The 20,656-nt window shown below is 44.5% G+C and overlaps 1 protein-coding gene and 1 long non-coding RNA gene across 3 annotated transcripts in view; one reads left to right on the top strand and one right to left on the bottom strand.

Annotated features, from left to right (window-relative positions):
- PLOD2 (procollagen-lysine,2-oxoglutarate 5-dioxygenase 2) overlaps positions 1–20,656 on the top strand; it is a 246,394-nt gene that overhangs the window by 25,661 nt on the left and 200,077 nt on the right. The gene's annotated exons all lie outside the window — the stretch shown is intronic.
- LOC134909270 (uncharacterized) overlaps positions 14,479–20,656 on the bottom strand; it is an 89,117-nt gene continuing 82,939 nt past the window's right edge. The window contains exon 3 of the long non-coding RNA XR_010175876.1: positions 14,479–14,543. This is a non-coding gene — a long non-coding RNA (uncharacterized LOC134909270). The remainder of the gene's footprint in view (positions 14,544–20,656) is intronic.

Below are 20,656 nucleotides of genomic sequence, written 5' to 3'. Positions count from 1 at the left end.
TGCTGCTGGGCTGTGTAGCATGCAGGACACCCTGCACCAGAGGTATAACTAGACATTTTGGTGCCCTTATGCAGAAAGTGAATTGATGTTCCACCACCCAGATCGTAAAGTATAGGCAATGTGCGCCGAAGGCACGTTGCAAAATTTTAGGGGCGTGGCTTCATGGGGAAGGGGCGTGGCCACATAATAGTGCCAGTTCACATTACACCACACAGTAGTGCCGCTTATACACATTGCACCAGGTAGAACCTCCTATGCACACTGCGCCAGGTAGAGCACTTTATACATATTGCTCCTGGTACAGCACGTTATACACTTTGCACCAGGTACAGGACGTTATACATTTTGCACCAGGTACAGCACGTTATACAATTTGCTTCTGGTACAGCACATTATACACATTGCGCCAGGCAGAGCACATTATACACTTTGCTCCAGGTACAGCACGTTATACACTTTGCTCCAGGTACAGCACGTTATACACTTTGCTCCAGGTACAGTACGTTATACACTTTGCTCCAGGTACAGTACGTTATACACTTTGCTCCAGGTAGAGGACTTATACACTTTGCTCCAGGTAGAGCACATTACACACATTGCACCAGGTAGAGGACTTATACAAATTGCACCAGGTAGAACACGTTATACACATTGCACCAGGTAGAGCACGTTATACACACTGCGCCAGGTAGAGCACGTTATACACACTGCGCCAGGTAGAGCACGTTATACACACTGCGCCAGGTAGAGCACGTTATACACACTGCGCCAGGTAGAGCACGTTATACACACTGCGCCAGGTAGAGCACGTTATACACACTGCGCCAGGTAGAGCACGTTATACACACTGCGCCAGGTAGAGCACGTTATACACACTGCGCCAGGTAGAGCACGTTATACACACTGCGCCAGGTAGAGCACGTTATACACACTGCGCCAGGTAGAGCACGTTATACACACTGCGCCAGGTAGAGCACGTTATACACACTGCGCCAGGTAGAGCACGTTATACACACTGCGCCAGGTAGAGCACGTTATACACACTGCGCCAGGTAGAGCACGTTATACACACTGCGCCAGGTAGAGCACGTTATACACACTGCGCCAGGTAGAGCACATTATACACACTGCGCCAGTAGAGCACGTTATACACATTGCACCAGGTAGAGTAGCAAGGCACACTGCACCAAGTAGAGCACTGAGGCACACTGCACCAGGTTGAGCACTGAGGCACACTGCACCAGGTTGAGCACTGAGACACACTGCACCAGGTTGAGCACTGAGACACACTGCACCAGGTTGAGCACTGAGACACACTGCACCAGGTAGAGCACTGAGGCACACTGCACCAGGTAGAGCACTGAGGCACATTGCAGTAACCAACTCCCCACCCCCTCTCCACGGGAAACCTTCAGCAAGACCATCCACCACCACACTGGCAGCCAGGGGCAGATGCAGGGGGCAGATGAGGAGCTGTACTCACCGTTGCGGCGGAGGGCGCTGTGCCTGGTGAGCGTGGCCAGTCTCTTGGTGCTGGAGGCGGCGGCGAAGCGGGGAGGAGGTGGAGATGAGCAGGTCCAGTCTCGGTGCTGGAGGCGGCGGAGCGGTCAGCGGGGAGGAGGTGGAGATGAGCGGGGGCAGTCTCTTGGTGCTGGAGGCGGCGGCGGAGCGTGCAGCGGGGAGGAGGTGGAGATGAGCGTGGCTCAGTGCTGCAGCACAGATTCATGTGCTGGCGGCAGAGCCCAGGACAGCGGGGAGAGGATTCAAAGTGGGCGGACTGGCAGGAGACGCTGCAGGGAAGATTGGCTGGAGACTACAGGAGGTGATTGGTTGAGGAAACAGCCAGTCACCTCCTGCATGCCGCTGACTGGCTGGCGCGATCACAGATGAGCGCATCCAGCTATTCTGCTAAATGGGAGTCTCTGAGTATTTGCTGCTGCGGAGCGCGTCCCCGGGGACCCTCCCATTTTAGATAAGTGAGTCCCCAGACATCAAAAGCGGGTAAAATACGCGCTATAGCGGGTTTTTGCGATCAGTGTGTGTGTGTGTGTGTGTGTGTGTGTGTGTGTGTGTGTGTGTGTATATATATATATATATATATATATATATATATATATATATATATATATATATATATACGCAACATCTAGCTCCTTCCCTGCCCCAAAAATAGCAGCACAGAATCACCTGTCCACACCCCCCTTCCCCAGCAGTATAGTCTCCCATGGCTGCATCCCCAAGAACAATCCAGTGGTTCTCGACCTCGGCCCTCAAGTACCCCCAACAGTTCATGTTTTCCAGGTCACCTAGCAGTTGAACAGGTGTATTCATTACTCGCTGACACATTTTAAAAGACCCACAGGTGAAGTAAATTATTTCACTTGTGAGGAGACCTGGAAAACATGAACTGTTGGGGGTACTTGAGGGCCGAGGTTGAGAACCACTGACCTAATCTATTAAAAATTAACTATTTCTTTAAAGACAAATATCAAAGGCATCATAGTTTTGGACCAGTAACAAAATGAAACATCGTGTTTATTTATATCTGTTACTCTGTAACCTGATGAGGGAAATAGAAAACTGTATGCTTAGATCTTTTTTTATTATTATTAAAATATCTAAAGACCTCCAATATTCTATTTTTAAATAAACTATTGTAAACATGCAGAAGTAGGCAGGCACTGTCTGCCTACTTCTGTGACATCACAAGTTGGAGAGAAGTTGACTGGTCTGCTGAGAAGTTGGTTAGATGTGTGGAGCACTGTTTTAGTTGGACAGACAAGTTGGAGGTTGGGAGAGTTGGAGGAAAGTTGGTCTGATGTATGGCTAGCATAAGTAGTACAGAGACTGCTGCTATTTTTGCATGTGACAAGATAAGTTATAGATTTTATTTTACTGTGTGTATTTTAAGGTTGTTTAAGTTGTCTTTGTTCCACTACAAGAACATTTTCTTATATAGTTGTCTTTCAATTAGATGGAGCTATAAACAGTACCCAGACATTATTACACTATAAGTTTAAATGTAATATACACCATTGGGCTAAATGTAATACACACAATCTATACCTCCCAATGGGATGTAGTTATGTCATGAGACCACGGTCACAACACCTCCCCCTACATCCCGCCCCCTGAGAATCCCGGCAGTCGGCATGTCAATTAGCAGGGACTATTCCCACACATTGGGGTGGCGAGTGCAGCGAGCCCACAAGGGGCTTGTAGCGCTCCCCCCCCCCCCCCCCCCCACTCCGCCCCTGCCAGCATTCCACTGCCGGTCTCTAGATGGCCTGTCACGCATACCCAACCCCTCCCAACATGACCCATTCCAGGAGGGAAACATGCTCTCTACCTGGACTTCCTACTTAATTTATGATTGCAATCACCTGGGTTGAAACAACTTTCTTATCAATTAACTAGTTCAACAAAGGTGATGCCAATCATATATTAAGAGGGAAGTCCAGATAGTATTTTGTCCCTCCTGGAATGGATCATGTTCGGAGGTGTGCGCACTCTCATATACAGCCCCCACCTTCCATTGTGCCCCCTCCCACCCCCCCCCCCCGTCTAAATTGCCCCGGGCCCCCCCAAGGCTTAATCCGGCCCTGCCGTCCAGACAGGTAAGCGGCCGCTGCTGATGATATGCCTTAATTTTGCACAGTAGATTGCAGGTGCACATTCTCACTTTTGTCGCTCTCTCACTTAACAAGCCACTGGCAGCTGTATGGAATAGAAAATGACCTGGAGCTATTACTGGTTTTTCCTTTCCCTAAATGTAAATGGAGACGAATTATTGAAGTAATTTTTTTTTTTTTTTTTCATTCTTCCTTGGCCAAAGGGGATTACAGCAAGAAATCCTTGGCTCTCTTCTTTGGACCAGCTACCTACAAAATCTATGACATTTTAGGTACTATAGCATTTGAAATACTGCTATGGGTACTTTGGACAATCGATTGCCAACATCATGAATGTTGGTCTGTCATTTCGTGTAAGGATAAAGCAATAAATATTTGTATGATGAGTTTTCTGGTAATATGTTTGATGCATTGGTTTCATACCAGGTATTATTTTCAGCCTCACTGTGTGTCCTTTCTTTGTATTCCAGCTCCTGGGAGTTGGAACATATCACTATGTAGTCTGTACTTCAGTGAATGGTTTCCTACTTCTACTTTCCATCACTGAGATCCTTTTAATTTTGTAATAGGAAATGGCATACATTTCTTCATTATCTAGCTATGTCTATCTGCTACTAGCTGATGTACTTCACAGATCTTTTGGGGCTTGGAGGTCATTGGCCATCATTGCTATTCAGACGGCTAAGACAGCAGGTGCATATTACTGGGACAGCCAGTTGTCTTGTCCAGCTGGCAGCCATTATTCCCTACACCATAAAAGTGTAGTCTCTTGTGCCAACAGGTTTCCATTTCTCCTTCTGTTAAGCTATTTAACAGTATTGGAACTTTCTTATAATGCACTAATTTAAATTTGAACATGAACAAGTTGCTTGTGTGATGTACAACTTTATAGTGTATATAGCTGTGTTTCACCTTCTCTTGAGTATTTCTTTTTTTTTTTTTTTTGTCTTTTTTATTTTTTTAATTTAAGCATGCACTAATAATTTTTCTTTACTGTCCTACGGTACTAATCTAAACATTCTCCTTTTCAAAATGTTTTATATGTGTATAAAATACAGCTGCCAGTTACAACACAGACTTCCAGCATGTCATGTTAAGACAGAAAAGGGGGATGGAAGGATTAGATGTTCCAAGCCTTTCTACTCACTGCATCATGTAACTGTGGTTGCCATGGTAGTACATAACACTGTGCAGAATTATACAGTACATCATTAACAGCAGCCTGAAGAAGCAAACTAATGATACATAGTCAATAATACCAACATTTTTCTTATAGCTTACTTTTTATTTTTTTAACATAGCTTTTCTTTCTTTATTTTTGCATCCACTTAACTGTACGTATAGGTTGATTAGCGTCAGTGGAATGCATGCACATACTAATACATGGGGGAGGGGGATCTTGGACTGCACACCCTAGATACATATATATATATAGATATATAGCAGGAGGTGCTACCATGCTGGGACTTGTAGTTCCACAAAGAAAGAAAGTATAGCGCTGGTGCACACTCCACGAGGTTCTAAGTATACTTTTTGTCCAAAAAATACTAGCCCACCAACCAGCGTCTAGGAGACCTCGTCTCTGTTGGGTCCATAACTAAGTTTGAATCCAGGGTGTGGGACCCCTACTAGACGGCAAGAGAAATCACCCCAGGGCAGCACACAAGTGAAAAAGTAAGGTGTTAGTAAGAGAAAGCAGAAAGCTGTGTATTAAAAAGTGTTATACAAGTGAAAGGTGTTAAATAATTAAATAAATAAGAATAAATAAATAAAAAGTAGTATTAATAGTAAAACATTTAAAAAACTTACTCAGTGTTAAAAAGTGCTAAGTTAGATGTAATAGTGTGCCACCCTAAGGCAACCCAGCTCCACCATCCCAGGGGGGCCTGTGTCCTGAACCCACACCCCAAAACTGGCAAATTTGTAGGACTTACCGTCATTCTGCCTTTAGTTTCAATGTGTAATCTGTGAGTACCAGAGACCCGTTCTTGTTAAAATCAATCAGGACAGTTCAGAGGTCTCTGGTACTCACAGACTGCATATTAAAACTAAAGGCACAGTGAAGGTAATCCCTACAAATTTGCACAATTTGCCAGTTTGGGGTGTGGGTTCGGGCCGTGGGCCCCCTAGGATGGTTGTACTGGGTTGCAGAGGCAGAACTCTGGGAGGCAACGGAGTCATCTGCCGCCGGGCTCCTGCTCTGAAGGGGGGGCACCTATCCTCCCATTCTGTGACACCATTGAATTAAGTTAATTGATAGCTGTCGCTGTCTTTTCAGTGGCCGACTTCCTCACTGGTCCCTGCACCTCATAAATCACACCCTCTTTATTATACTGAATATACACATTTTACAAGTATCACACCTAGGATTAGAAACCACAACCTATTACACTGGAAGCAGTCACCTTACTGATGAAGCTGTTTGCTCCTGTATAGGAAATATGAGAATTTTAACTATATGAAGTTACTTCTCTGACAATTACACGTAACTTAATATAGTTAGAATTCTCATTCTTCCTCTACAGGAGCAAATAACTCCATCAGTAAAGTGTCTGCTGTTAGTGTAACAGGTCATGGGTTCTAATCCTGGGCATGACTGCTAAGAAATGTGTGATTTAAAATAAGACAATTAAATGTATAAATACAGTATATAAAAATGTTTTCACAATAAATATATATATATATATATATATATATATATATATATATATATATATATATATATATATATATATTATATATATATTTATATTGTGACAAGAACACTGGGATAGTGTTTGAGGGCAGGTATATTTGTCCCAGGTTCTTGTCTTACATGTTTTAGAAAATGTTAACTTCTAGGAAAAATGCTTTTTGTTTTGTCTGAATCTTTTCAGTTTGCTGTAAAAGCTGGGTAAAGGCTCTGAGAGAGAGATAAGGCGAGTTCTAGACATTGGGCCCAGTTCGGGTCTTTGGCCTCACAGAGGGCTAATCAGGGTTTCAGCTGTGTAAGAGTGTTATAGTGCTTCTAACCTGATTAGTAGGGGCAGACTGCCTGGGAAGGCTGCAGGATCTGTGTGTGAGAGACACGCTTTCTGATGCAAGTAAGCTATACAGTATGTACTGAAGAACTCTGTGTTTTGTTTAGTGACAGTTAGGAATATCTTATGTTTAGTTAGTGCCGGACAGGCAAGGTATTTTTATTTTGGGGTTTGTTTTATTTTCTGTTTCAATAAAACTGGCCGGGGTCAGTTGTACCAGAAACTGGACTTGTGTTGTTCCTCAGCTGCTGCGTGCGGCCATATTCCCCAGGAAAAGGCGCCTTGCACCCCTACAGTGTTACAACTTGGTGGAGAATGCGAGCACACCGTTCTGCGCATAAGTGAAAGCAGCAGCTTTGTGAGGCCTGCAGAAAACGGTGGTTTATGCAGATACAGCCCAGTGTGAAGTTACTGAGACTCACCCTTGAGGGTTTGATATATGTCCTGGGTGAAAGCAGCTACAAAGCCGCCTGAAAAATCTGTCGACATGGAGGATCTGCTTAAAGCCTTGCTGCAAGCTACAGCGGCTCAGCAGGAGGCCAACCGACAGCAGCAGGTGGCAATGGAGGAAAATAGGAGACAACAGCAGGTGGCAATGGAGGAAAATTGGAGACTACAGCAGGAGGCCAACAGACAGCAGCAGGTGGCAATGGAGGAAAATAAGAGACAACAGCAGGCAGTTGTTGATGAACTTTACAGGCAACAGCGTCAGGATAGAGAGGCCTTAGCAGAAGTGGTGCAGAGACTTGCAGCTCGGGTTGGAGATGTGGCCGTCAGTGCTCCAACCAGCTCTAGTTCTATACGGGCCAGTCACTTCCTGCAGAAAATGACAGAGGCTGATGATGTGGAGGCCTATCTGACCACGTTTGAAAGGACTGCCGAGCGTGAGAACTGGCCGAAAGCACAGTGGGCCAGTCTGATGGCACCTTTCCTGTCAGGTGAGCCCCAAAAAGCTTACTTTGATTTAAGCCCTGCTGAGGCTCGGGACTATGATAAACTAAAGACTGAGATCCTGACCCGCCTGGGAGTCACGCTGTCAGTACGAGCACAACGGGTGCACCGTTGGCTGTACGCCATGGAGAAGCCTCCGCGCTCCCAGATGCACGACCTTATTCAGCTAACAAAAATATGGCTACAGCCAGAGACATTAACTGGTCCCCAGATGGTGGAAAGAGTCGTCATGGACCGCTACTTGAGATCTTTGCCCATGGTCCTGCGCAAGTGGGTGAGCCATGGAAACCCGGGTACTGCTGACCAATTAGTGGACATGGTAGAGAGGTATTTGGCAGCAGAGGAACTACTGATGACCACCCAGCAACCCATAGATCCTCGACAGCGCCCTTCAGTAAAGACTGGTAAGACTGTTCCGTGGGAAAACGTTGCTGGGCGGTTAAGAGAACGCAAGGCTGGAGAGACTGTAAACACTGGCCCTGGAAACAGGCCAATGGGGCTAGAACGGTCTATGCTGCCCAAACGGGTTGATAATCGTGTGATTAAATGTTTTAGGTGTGGTATGCCAGGTCATGTTATTGCCAATTGCCCAGTCACGCAAGAACCCATGCAATGTGATGCTGCCTTTGAATGTCGCAGAATGTCTTTCTTTGCTAGGTTAGCCTGTACTGTGGTACCTTCACCTGAGCTGGAAAAACAAATGTGTGATGTGTTCTTAGAGGGTAACCGGGTAGAGGCCTTGCTAGATTCAGGAAGTTTAGTTACCCTCGTGAAAGCTGGGTTAGTGAACCCCTTAAAGGTCCAGCAAATACCTATTGGGGTAACTTGCATACATGGGGATACCCAACATTATGCCACTGCTGAGGTGAATATAGAAACTTGTTGTGGGTCAGCAATAGTTAAAGTGGGACTGGTCCCTACCTTGGTGCATGAGGCCATAATAGGGAGGGATTTTCCTCATTTTTGGAAACTGTGGGAATCACGGTTATCTACAGATGTGAGAAGTAAAAAGCCAGTTGATAATACCGGTGATTTTATGGATGTACGTGGGTCTTCGGAACTTTCTGGCCCTTTGCCTTTTGCTAGTTTGGCTGGGGAAGTGACAGATGGGGAGTCCAGTGAGGACCCTCTTGCTGGGAACAGAGACATAGTAGTTAGAACTGAAAGCGTGCCTGACCTGGAGGTAAAGAAGGATCTGTTTGCGTCTGAACAGTTAAAGGATCCTACCTTAATAAAGGCTAGAGAGAATGTTAAGATTGTTAATGGGGAACCTGTGGTACCAGGTGACAGGGTTACGTATCCCCACATGGCCATCTGTAATGAGCTCTTGTACCACATTGTCAAAAGGGGTGCGGATGTGGTGGAACAGTTGGTAGTTCCCCAGCCTTATCGGAGAACGGTACTAGATTTAGCTCATAGTCACGTTACCGCAGGACATTTAGGGGCAGAAAAAACCACTGAAAGAGTTTTACAAAGGTTCTTTTGGCCAGGGGTTTATAAAGAAGTGTCTGAATATTGTTCTTCCTGTCCTGAATGCCAGTATCATGCCCCTAGACCCCATTTCAGGAGCCCACTAGTTCCCATGCCTATTATAGAGGTCCCGTTTGACAGAATAGCCATGGATCTCGTGGGGCCCTTGTTAAAGTCTGCTCGGGGCCATCAGTATATCCTGGTAATTATGGACTATGCCACTCGATATCCTGAGGCTGTCCCTTTACGCACTATCACAACCAAGGCGATAGCTAGGGAGCTGGTGCAGGTATTTAGTAGAGTGGGAATACCAAAAGAAATTTTGACTGACCAAGGTACTCCATTTATGTCAAGGATCATGAAAGAATTGTGCAAGTTATTTAAGGTCACTCACCTCAGGACGTCCATCTACCATCCCCAAACTGACGGGTTGGTGGAAAGGTTTAATAAAACATTAAAAAGTATGTTAAAAAAGGTTGTTGAGAGAGATGGGAAAAACTGGGATTGTTTGTTGCCCTACTTGTTAATGGCCATCAGAGAAGTTCCTCAGTCCTCTACGGGGTTTTCTCCATTTGATTTGTTGTATGGTAGACACCCCAGAGGGCTGTTGGATATTGCCAAACAGACGTGGGAAGGACAGCCCACTCCTTATAGAAGCGTTATTGAGCATGTAACACAAATGCAGGATAGGATTGCAGCCGTGGTACCTGTTGTCAGAGAGCACATGGAACAGGCCCAAAGTGCTCAACAGAGGGTCTATAACCGGAGTGCCAAGATACGGGAATTTGCTCCTGGAGATAGAGTTCTTGTTTTGGTACCCACTGTGGAAAGCAAATTCCTAGCTAAATGGCAGGGTCCATTTGAGATTAGGGAAAAAGTGAATGAGGTTAATTACAAAGTATACTAGCCGGGAAAGAGAAAACCCGAACAGATCTACCATGTTAACTTAATCAAACCCTGGAAAGATAGGTTGTCTCTGTCAGCGGAGCCTTGCCCTTCGGTGTCTTCACCCCGGTTGCTTCCCGCAGTGAAGGTGTCAGAGACATTATCAGCTGATCAGAACAATCAGGTTAAAGAATTTCTCATCCAAAATAGGGAGGTATTTTCAGAGCTGCCTGGCCGAACGACCATAATAAAACATGACATTGTCACAGAACCAGGGGTCAGGGTTCATTTAAAGCCATATAGGATTCCTGAAGCTCAGCGAGAAGCTATTTCTAAAGAAGTTAAAACCATGTTAGAACTTGGAGTCATAGAGGAGTCTAACAGTGAGTGGTCCAGTCCCATAGTGCTCATCCCGAAGCCCGACGGTAGCATACGCTTCTGTAATGACTTTCGTAAGTTAAATGAGGTGTCCAAGTTTGACGCATACCCCATGCCCCGTGTGGATGAGCTTGTAGAAAGGCTGGGAACAGCCAGGTTTCTCACCACATTGGACCTGACCAAAGGTTACTGGCAAATACCTTTATCTGATAGCGCCAAAGAAAAAACAGCCTTTTCGGTTCCGGAGGGGCTGTACCAGTATAAGATGTTACCCTTTGGGTTGCATGGGGCTCCAGCAACCTTTCAACGGGCGATGGATACAATTTTGAGGCCCCATAGAAAATATGCAGCTGCCTATTTGGATGATGTGGTAATTCACAGTAAAGACTGGGGGTCCCATTTGGTTAAAGTACAAGCAGTACTGGACTCAGAGAGGCAGGGTTAACTGCTAACCCAAAGAAGTGCTGCCTCGCAATGGAGGAGGTCAAATACTTGGGCTTCACCATAGGCAGAGGTCTGATTAGGCCCCAATTGAATAAAGTTGATGCTATTCAAAACTGGCCTCGTCCAGTGAATAAAAAACAGGTAAGGGCTTTTTTGGGAATTACTGGGTACTATAGACGGTTTATTCCCAATTTTGCGACCACAGCGGTGCCGTTGTCGGACCTTACCAAAGGGAAGCAGTCAAATGTGGTGAAATGGAACCCTGATGCAGAAAAGGCGTTCCAAGCGTTAAAAGTGGCTTTGTGTTCACAACCGGTGTTGATAACACCAGATTTTTCAAAAGAATTTGTGGTACAGACAGATGCCTCAGAGGTAGGGATAGGTGCTGTGCTGTCCCAAACCAGAGATGGGGACGAACACCCTATCATTTATTTGAGTAGGAAACTCAATGAGCATGAAAAAAGGTATGCCATTGTGGAAAAGGAGGCTTTGGCCATTAAGTGGGCACTAGATACCTTGAGATATTACCTCTTGGGTAGACAATTCAGACTAGTGACGGATCATGCCCCTTTAAAATGGATGTATGTAAATAGAGGCAAGAATGCTCGGGTAACTAGATGGTTTCTAGCGTTGCAGGATTTTAAGTTTACTGTTGAACATAGACCGGGAACACAATTGGCCAACGCAGATGCATTGTCTCGCATCTTCTGTTTGGGGGCTACAAGTGTTCCGGCCCCTATGTCGAAACAGGGGAGGGGGATATGTGACAAGAACACTGGGATAGTGTTTGAGGGCAGGTATATTTGTCCCAGGTTCTTGTCTTACATGTTTTAGAAAATGTTAACTTCTAGGAAAAATGCTTTTTGTTTTGTCTGAACCTTTTCAGTTTGCTGTAAAAGCTGGGTAAAGGCTCTGAGAGAGAGAGATAAGGCGAGTTCTAGACATTGGGCCCAGTTCGGGTCTTTGGCCTCACAGAGGGCTAATCAGGGTTTCAGCTGTGTAAGAGTGTTATAGTGCTTCTAACCTGATTAGTAGGGGCAGACTGCCTGGGAAGGCTGCAGGATCTGTGTGTGAGAGACACGCTTTCTGATGCAAGTAAGCTATACAGTATGTACTGAAGAACTCTGTGTTTTGTTTAGTGACAGTTAGGAATATCTTATGTTTAGTTAGTGCCGGACAGGCAAGGTATTTTTATTTTGGGGTTTGTTTTATTTTCTGTTTCAATAAAACTGGCCGGGGTCAGTTGTACCAGAAACTGGACTTGTGTTGTTCCTCAGCTGCTGCGTGCGGCCATATTCCCCAGGAAAAGGCGCCTTGCACCCCTACAGTGTTACACACACACACACACACACACACACACACACTGTATATTTATCTTAATACAGGAAATGGGGGGGCACAAATATTTATCTTGCCTCCGGGCAACTGTGACGAACTTACGCCACTGCTGTGTTGCCTTGGGTTGGCGCACTATTAATTCTAACTTAGCACTTTTTAACACTCAGAATAATTTTTTTCACCTTTTTTTTAATTAACACTACACTTTTTTTATATTTTTTATTTTCTTTTTTCCCACCTTCCACTTGTATAACACTTTTTTTAATACATAGCTTTCTGTTTCCTTCTTATTAACACTCACTAACACTTTACTCTTTCATTTGTGTGCTGCCCTGGGGTGACTGGCCCTCGCTCTCTTGTTGGGGTCCTGTGTCCCATAGTCAAATTTAGTGTTAGACGCTTTTTGGTGGGCTAGTATTTTTTGGCCAAAAGGTATACTAAGAACCTCGTGGAGTGTTCACCAGCACTATACTTTCTTTCTTTGTGAACATACTTTTATTTGCAAACTGGTAGAAAAAGTTAGTGATGGTATGGCCTGTGACAGCTTATGATCCATAAGGGAGATGTAAAACATGAGCCATGTTTGGGGCAATTGGGGTAGGAGAGGTTGAATAATTATAATAAAAAATAAATCACTGCTGCAGGCTATAAGAAGAATGTTTGGTATTTATCCTTGCTTTGGTTTTCCAGACTGCTATTAATTATTCATAATTCTGCACAGTACATGAACCACTGTGACAAAAACAGTCACATAAACTAGAGAAGTTTTAGCACACCCCTCTGAGCTTTGTGTACTGTAAAAGCCACGGTTTCATTCTCTCCCATCAATGTTCAGATGACATGCTTGGAGGGAGCCTGTGGGTAACTGGCAGCCAGGTTTTTATTTTTATATTTTGCACCCTCCAGAGATATTTTGCAAAAGAAGATAAATGATTTATTGAAGAGCAGCTAGAACGAAAAATTATTGAATGCATGCGTCTTCTACCCCAGTTGCACCATACATTTCTTGTCTAATATTATGCTTCCTAATGTGTCTCAGGCTGGGCCCTAACAACCTTTTTGTTTTAGTTTGGAAATGTAAGTCCGTATGTTTATGCATGCCACTGGCCAGGGCCGGTGCTAAGGTGTTAGGCGCCCTCCTGCAAACAATTAATTTGCGCCCTCCCCCGCATAGTGCACAAAGGGACAGATGCGCGCCGAAGGCGCGCTGCAAAAATATAGGGGTGTGGCTTCATAGGGAAGGGGCGTGACCACAGAATAGTACCAAACGCACAATAGTGTTCGTCATTCACATTACACCACACAATAGTGTCCCTTATTCCACAGAAAGTGCCCCTAACACACATAATGCCCACCGCAGTAGTAGCTTCGCTTACACACAATGCTCACCACAGTAATAGCACCGCTTACACACATAATGCCCACCACTCCCTGCGTGCTGCCCTCTCACCCCCCACGCTCATTTACAGGAGTCAGGAGGAAACACCATATTACCGGGCCGGCCAGCTACTGTAGTTCTCAAAACCCCATGGGGACTGCCAGGGTGGAGCTGCACGTGGCTGGGTACTTGGTGGATCCCTCCTGCAGCTACGGGGATGGGGGTGTTTGGGCACTACTGCCAGCGGTTGCACAACGTGTCAGGTCTCCCTTTTACCTGCTCCAGCTGCCTGGTACTGCATGCTGTCCTCAGGAGAGCCTGGGCGCTGATGCTCCGCACCCGCAGCAAGCCGCACCGGAAGAGAAGAGATGGCCCGGCTGTTAGGTTTTGCGCCGGAGCTAGATGGTGACGATGGTTCTGGCAACAGCAGTGTGGAGGAGAGGAGCCAGGAGGAGAGGGGAGGGAGGCAGAGAGCATGGGACCACGCCTCTCCTGAGGCCGGACCTCCTCCTTCGGCAACCGCAGGCAACAGCGTAATGTCAGTGGGTCTCAGTGAAGTTCCGCCACTGATGGTGCCGCTGCCTGTCACACAGAGTGACAGCATGTAGCGGCAAAGGGCAGCAATATCGCACATCAGCAAGGTCCTAATGCATGGAGAGCGCCTATCCTGCACAGCGCCTCCCTGCATTGCAGACCTTGCTGAGCGGGTAGCGCCGGCACTGCCACTGGCTGTAATCCACCCATTTGTACGGTTCTATGGATGATTTATGAAAGGGAAAAAAACAAAGTAGACAGAAAAAAAAAATCTGCTTTCTTTCTGCGTTCATAACTGGATTGACAATGTTTTGGATAAAAGTGAAAACACTAGTATCACGGCACCATAATTTAGAATAGTTATTATGTTTCAATGTAAAAGTATGTAATGATTTCACATATTTACTTACATTTCTTTATTAAATTTCAGTCTTTTTTTTTTTTTTTTTTTAAAGACTTTGGCAACTCCACTTTTTTCAAGATGTTCATCTGGTAAATTATTTTCACAGGACTCTAAAAATATCAAAAGTAAAATAAATTGAGCAATATTGGTAATTTGAGCTGCTATTATTTCATCTTTATTTTAGTGTTATTGGCACAAACTCAATTGCAATTGTACAGTAGTTACTTTATTACCATATATTAAATAATACAAGCACTGACTAGATTACTTTATGGATTGTGAACTTCAGATTTGTTTAATATAGTCGCCTACATTCTTTTGTTTTAGAAAGTTGCATTAGAGTTTATTATGGTATTTAATAAAGGCTTTTTAACATTCTCATTGAAGTGAAGTAAATAAACTTCATTACTTATGTAAGAAGTGGTGGTTACCCTTTGGACCTGCGCATTCTGAGTATGGATAAGGGATTGTAACTACAAATAAACTTTGAACAGCTTGTGTTATATAAGAAAACAGGTACTGTATATGTCATTATATACTATAGCATGGAAAGTAAGTGGCCAATTAAGGTTAGAACCTATTACATTCAGGGGCATATTTACTAATTATCGGATCCTAGAACGGATAATGATAATTTCTTATCGTCGCTATAAGAAAATAAATACTGCCAGCATGTAACATTGAATACTTGCAGGGACTCAATGCTTTGTGTAAAAATAAAGTGATTGCATTTTTTTTGTAATTTGCAGGCAATTGTTGCTCTGGTGAGCACGTGTGTGAGTGCTGAGTGATGGGGATGGTATCACAGTACTTTTTATGGAGTGTAGCCTATAGGCTAGAATAGATAACTCGATCTTCAGGTGGTATTAGCTATCTAGGCCAAGCTCTGAATGCGTAGCGCTCCGGAGCTTGGTAAATTCGGCAAGAAAGCAGCTCCCATATGTTGGCTGCTTTTGTGATTTGGAGGTATACTTATTATCTGTAAGTACCCTCCGGAATTGGGTGTATTTGGGGGATATCCCACAAATTATATTTAATAGGCCCCTAAACCCTTCTCCTTCACCAAGCTACATTAATATACTGAAGAAAATGGTTAAAAATAAAAATGATCCATACTTACAGGATCTCCGACACAATGCTTTGTAAATTAAAGAACTCATTATTACTTTAGCAACTATGACAGCCTAAAAAAGGGGGAGAAAAACACAAGTGGGCACATGGTCTGTAAAATCCACACAAAACAGTGAGCAAGGGATGTATGACTGATACAGTTTAATTGCACAAAATAATGATGTGGTGGAAGGGTGAGCGCTTCTCTCCAGCAGATGTTTACACACTCTGTAATTATGTTCAAGAATGGCGGATGCATGCCAGATCCGACGTACACATCTTCCCCAGATTTCCTAAGATCTTTCTTTTGTAATATAAGGTTTTGTTATAATGATTGATACTCCTACCAGAAATGCAATGAAGCAGTGCTTAAATGAAAACAATATAATTAGCCTAAAATAGACTCGGCACATGTCGTCTTAGTCATTGGATTTTGCAGTATACATTTTGTGGATGCCCTGTGTGTGTGTGTGTGTGTGTGTGTGTGTGTGTGTGTATAATAACCTTGGTGCCCTGGAGTGACTGGTATGTCCCTCAAACAGGAAAAAGGCAGCATGGCACCTTGATAAAAACACCCTGTGTGGTGTTGAAACATTGGTTTCACCATGTTTACTAATATATTTTGAAGTTTTTGAACAAATCTGTGGAGCAGTGCAGTAACTAGACATTTTAGCACTGTGTGCAAGAAACAGCATTGGCGCCCCCCCTTATGTAAAACAGGGGCAGTGCGCGGCGTAGGCGCGTGCAAAAAATATAGGGGAGTGGCTTCATGGGGAAGGGGTGTGGCCACAGAATATCAATTCATATTACAGTGCACAGTAGTCTCCATTATTCAAATTACGCAGCACAGTAGCGCTACTACACCAGGTAGAGCCCCTTTTACACATTATGGCGGACAGATTCCCTTTTTTACTTTACAATTTATGGCGGACAGATTCCCCTTTTTACACATTACGGCAGACAGCATCCCCCTTTTACACATTACGGCAGCCAGCCCCCCTTTTTGCACATTACAGCAGACAGCGTCACCTTTTTACACATTATGGCAGACAGCGTCCCCTTTTTACACATTACGGCAGACAGCGTCCCCCTTTTTACACATTACGGCAGCCAGTCCCTCTTTTTACACATTATGGCAGCCAGTCCCCCTTTTTACACATTAAGGCAGACCGCGTCCCCTTTTTACACATTATGGCAGACAGCGTCCCCTTTTTACACATTATGGCAGACAGCGTCCCCTTTTTACACATTATGGCAGACAGCGTCCCCTTTTTACACATTATGGCAGACAGCGTCCCCTTTTTACACATTATGGCAGACAGCGTTCCCTTTTTACACATTATGGCAGACAGCGTCCCCTTTTTACACATTACTGCAGCCAGTCCCCCTTTTCGCAGTGCTGCCGTGTGATCTCTCCTACATGAGCTGGCAAGATTATCACATGGCACACTGCGATATTTTTTCACTTTTTTTTTTCTTCGTAAATTTGGCCACATCGCATTTCCCATTATAAGTATGGGCTGTTTTTGGATAGCTGACAAAGGAAGTTAAATATTGTTTATTTAGGAAAACTATAATTACTGCCTAATAAAGACTGGAATACTACTCACTATTCATGAAAGGTAGCTGATCATAGATTCATTTCTAAGAGCTTACTATTTCCTCCTCATACAATTACACCACAGTCTTGTCACTTAGACTGACTTAAATAAGTGCACCATCCTTTCCTTTTAGACCAAGCTAATGCCAGTTGTCTGTTATTCTCCTTTCCATTACCTCGCCCATTATGCTCACACACATGTTGCTGCAGGTAGATTTAAAGAATAACGAATATACAGATGTTCAGCGACTCTGCGTATGATGTGGTGGAAAACATTTGGTGAAACCGTTATATAATGACATCAACTACTTGAATTCATTACATACCGTATATAAGTATGCCAAGCTCCTGTGGAATTGTTGCACTGTACATCTAATGCTGTTGGAATTACCAGAAGAGAAGCATTACAAAAATGCTTTATGTTTTTATTAATGTATTAAAAAAAGAACTTGATACATAGTAAGGATGTCTGAGTGATATATGAGAGGGACACTGGGCTAGATTGGGGTCAGATTATACGCAATGCTCACAGGGGTATCCGGTCTCTAGGTCGACAATGTTTAGGTCGACCACTATTGGTCGACAGTAACTAGGTCAACAGGGTTTCTAGGTCGACAGGTCAAAAGGTCGACATGAGCTTTTCACTTTTTTCTTTTTTTGAACTTTTTCATACTTAACGATCCACGTGGACTACGATTGGGAATAGTAAACTGTGCCGAGCGCAACGGTAGCGGAGAAAGGCACCTTGCCCGAAGCCACCATGCGAGGGGACACAGTGCACTAACTGGGTTTCCTGGTCACTGTATGGAGAAAACACCAAAAAATAGAGAAAGATGAGAGACATGAGACCGAACAATGCAGAAGAGCTGGGCCACTATTGAAGCATCCTGGTCTTCCATAACACATCAGCAGTGCCACAGGCTGATAGAATCCATGCCACGCCGCATTGAGGCAGTAATTCATGCAAAAGGGGCCCAGACCAAGTACTGAGTACATATGCATGATTATACTTTTCAGAGGGCTGAAATTTCTGTATTTAAAATCCTTTTTTTTTATCGATTTTATGTAATATTCTAATTTTATGAGATTTTGGATTTGGGGTTTTCTTAAGCTGTATGCCACAGTCATAAAAATGATCACAAATAAAGGCTTCAAATATCTCACTTTGCATGTAATGAGTCTATATAATATATTAGTTTCACCTTTTTAGTTGAATTACTGAAATTAACTTTTGCACGATATTCTAATTTTCTGAATTTCACCTGTAGCTGATCTTTCTAATTCCCAATTCTTGCCTCCATATCTTTATTCATTAAGTTTATTTCTAGGTGAACACACACAAGACACACCTCAGCCTGGCCGTTCTTAGGTTTATGCAATTTGAAACTTAAGAAGAACATTTTTCACTTTGTCCATATGAACAAATATTGTAGAATCAGCAGCATTTATTGCTTTTTTTCTGGCAGTAGTTTAAAAGTTGGTTAATAAAGCTAGGTAAAAACAGGCATTTCTATTGATTTGTTTTAAATAACCATTTAAAATACAATTACAATGATATATATATACACTGAATTATGTTTTCTAAACGTGTTTAGATCAGGTTATAGGGGTGATACATTTGGGTGAGTGTCTTTGCCTCATATGACATATGACAGTCTGAAGGAGATTTGTTTACTTGGTAGGAATCTATTACACCATGCATAAGCATTTGCAAGAGTGCACACACGTGTAATATGTTGCTAAACCACTAAATAAAATACAGTTACTAAACAACTAATAATGTACCTGTAAGACAGTGGTTCTCAAACTGTGTGCCGTGGCACTGTGTGGTGTCGTGAGACACTTGAAGGGGTGCAGGACCAATTCAAACTACCGTATATACTCGAGTATAAGTCGACCCGAATATAAGCCGAGGCACCTAATTCTACCACAAAAACCTGGGAAAACTTATTGACTCGAGTATAAGCCTAGGGTGGGAAATGCAGCTCTAGCCGTACACAGCCCTCATAGTGCCAGATATGCCCTCATACTGCCAGATATGCCCCCACAGTGCCAGATATGCCCCCACACTGCCAGATATGCCCTCATACTGCCAGATATGCCCTCATACTGCCAGATATGCCCTCATACTGCCAGATATGCCCCACAGTGCCTGATGTGCCAGATATGCCCTCATGCTGCCAAATATGCCCCACAGTGCCCGATGTGCCAGATATGCCCTCATGCTGCCAAATATGCCCTCATGCTGCCAGATATGCCCTCATGCTGCCAGATATGCCCTCATGCTGCCAGATATGCCCCTCATGCTGCCACATATGCCCCCTCCCCCAGTGCCTGTTACTTACCCCTCCGTCGATCCCGCGCTGTCTTCTGAAGGAGGGACACGGAGCGCACAGCGCGCGCCTCTCCTGTGTCCCTCCTGCATCTCCGGCGGCCGTGGCGGGTCTATTAAAGGAAGTGCCGGTTCGTGATCAGAGGTCACGAACGGGTACTTCCTTTAATAGACCCGCTGGAGATGCAGGAGGGACACAGGAGAGGCGCGCGTGTCCCTCCTTCACACTGCTCTGCCTGTCACACTGCACTGCCACTGACTCGAGTATAAGCCGAGGTGGCTTTTTCAGCACAAAAAAAAATGTGCTGAAAAAGTCGGCTTATATTCGAGTATATACGGTATTTATTGTCCATGTAATAGGCAAAACTAGTGCTTGTGGCTGCCAATCATAAAATATGTGGACAAACAGAAGCAAATCTTGTTCATCACCACATAATTGAACCGAAGGATGACCTATAAACATAATTTACTTAATTACATTTTTCTTTCTAAATTTCTCAATAAGAAACTTTTGGCCCTTGTGTGCCATGAAAAAAATTCTGATGCGCTAGAGCGCCGTGATTCAAAAAAGTTTGGGAACCACTGCTGTAAGATGTACATGTTTACGATGCTGGTTCATACTATTGACAGGATAAAGTAGCCTTCACCATTATAGTGTTGCAGGGTTCTCTGCTCTCTTGGGGGAAGATATACTAAGAGTGAAAAGAGTGGAGAAGTGAGCCAGTGAAAAGGTTACCCATGGCCATACTTGCCTACTCTCCCGGAATGGTCGGGAGGCTCCTAAAAATCAGGTGGTGCTCCCGGACCCCGGAAGAGTGGGCAAGTCTCCCGGCCCACCGCACCTGCCCGCAAACCGCCGCATCGTCTGACAACCTCCTGCAGCCGAGGGGGACCGATGACGTGCTTCATCACGGCCTCGCCCCCTGCCTCACAATGCCTGTAATCTCGGCATTGTGTGGAGGGGATGGGTCAGCTTACCGACGCCGGGATCCCGGCAACATACCGACGCCGGGATCCCGGCGGGGAGGGGCGAGTGCAGCAAGCCCCTTGCGGGCTCGGTGGCGACCTGCGGTCGCCACGAGTTCTATTCCCACTCTATGGGTGTCGTGGACACCCACGAATGGAAATAGTCTCTGTTGGTCGGCATGCCGACCATCGGGATACTGAGCCAGAGGGATGGT

The sequence above is a fragment of the Pseudophryne corroboree genome, chromosome 4, assembly GCF_028390025.1.
Source record: "Pseudophryne corroboree isolate aPseCor3 chromosome 4, aPseCor3.hap2, whole genome shotgun sequence".
Taxonomy (NCBI): Eukaryota; Metazoa; Chordata; class Amphibia; order Anura; family Myobatrachidae; genus Pseudophryne; species Pseudophryne corroboree.
The sequence above is the reverse complement of the archived record's forward strand: the minus strand, read 5'-3'. Positions and strand labels throughout refer to the sequence as shown.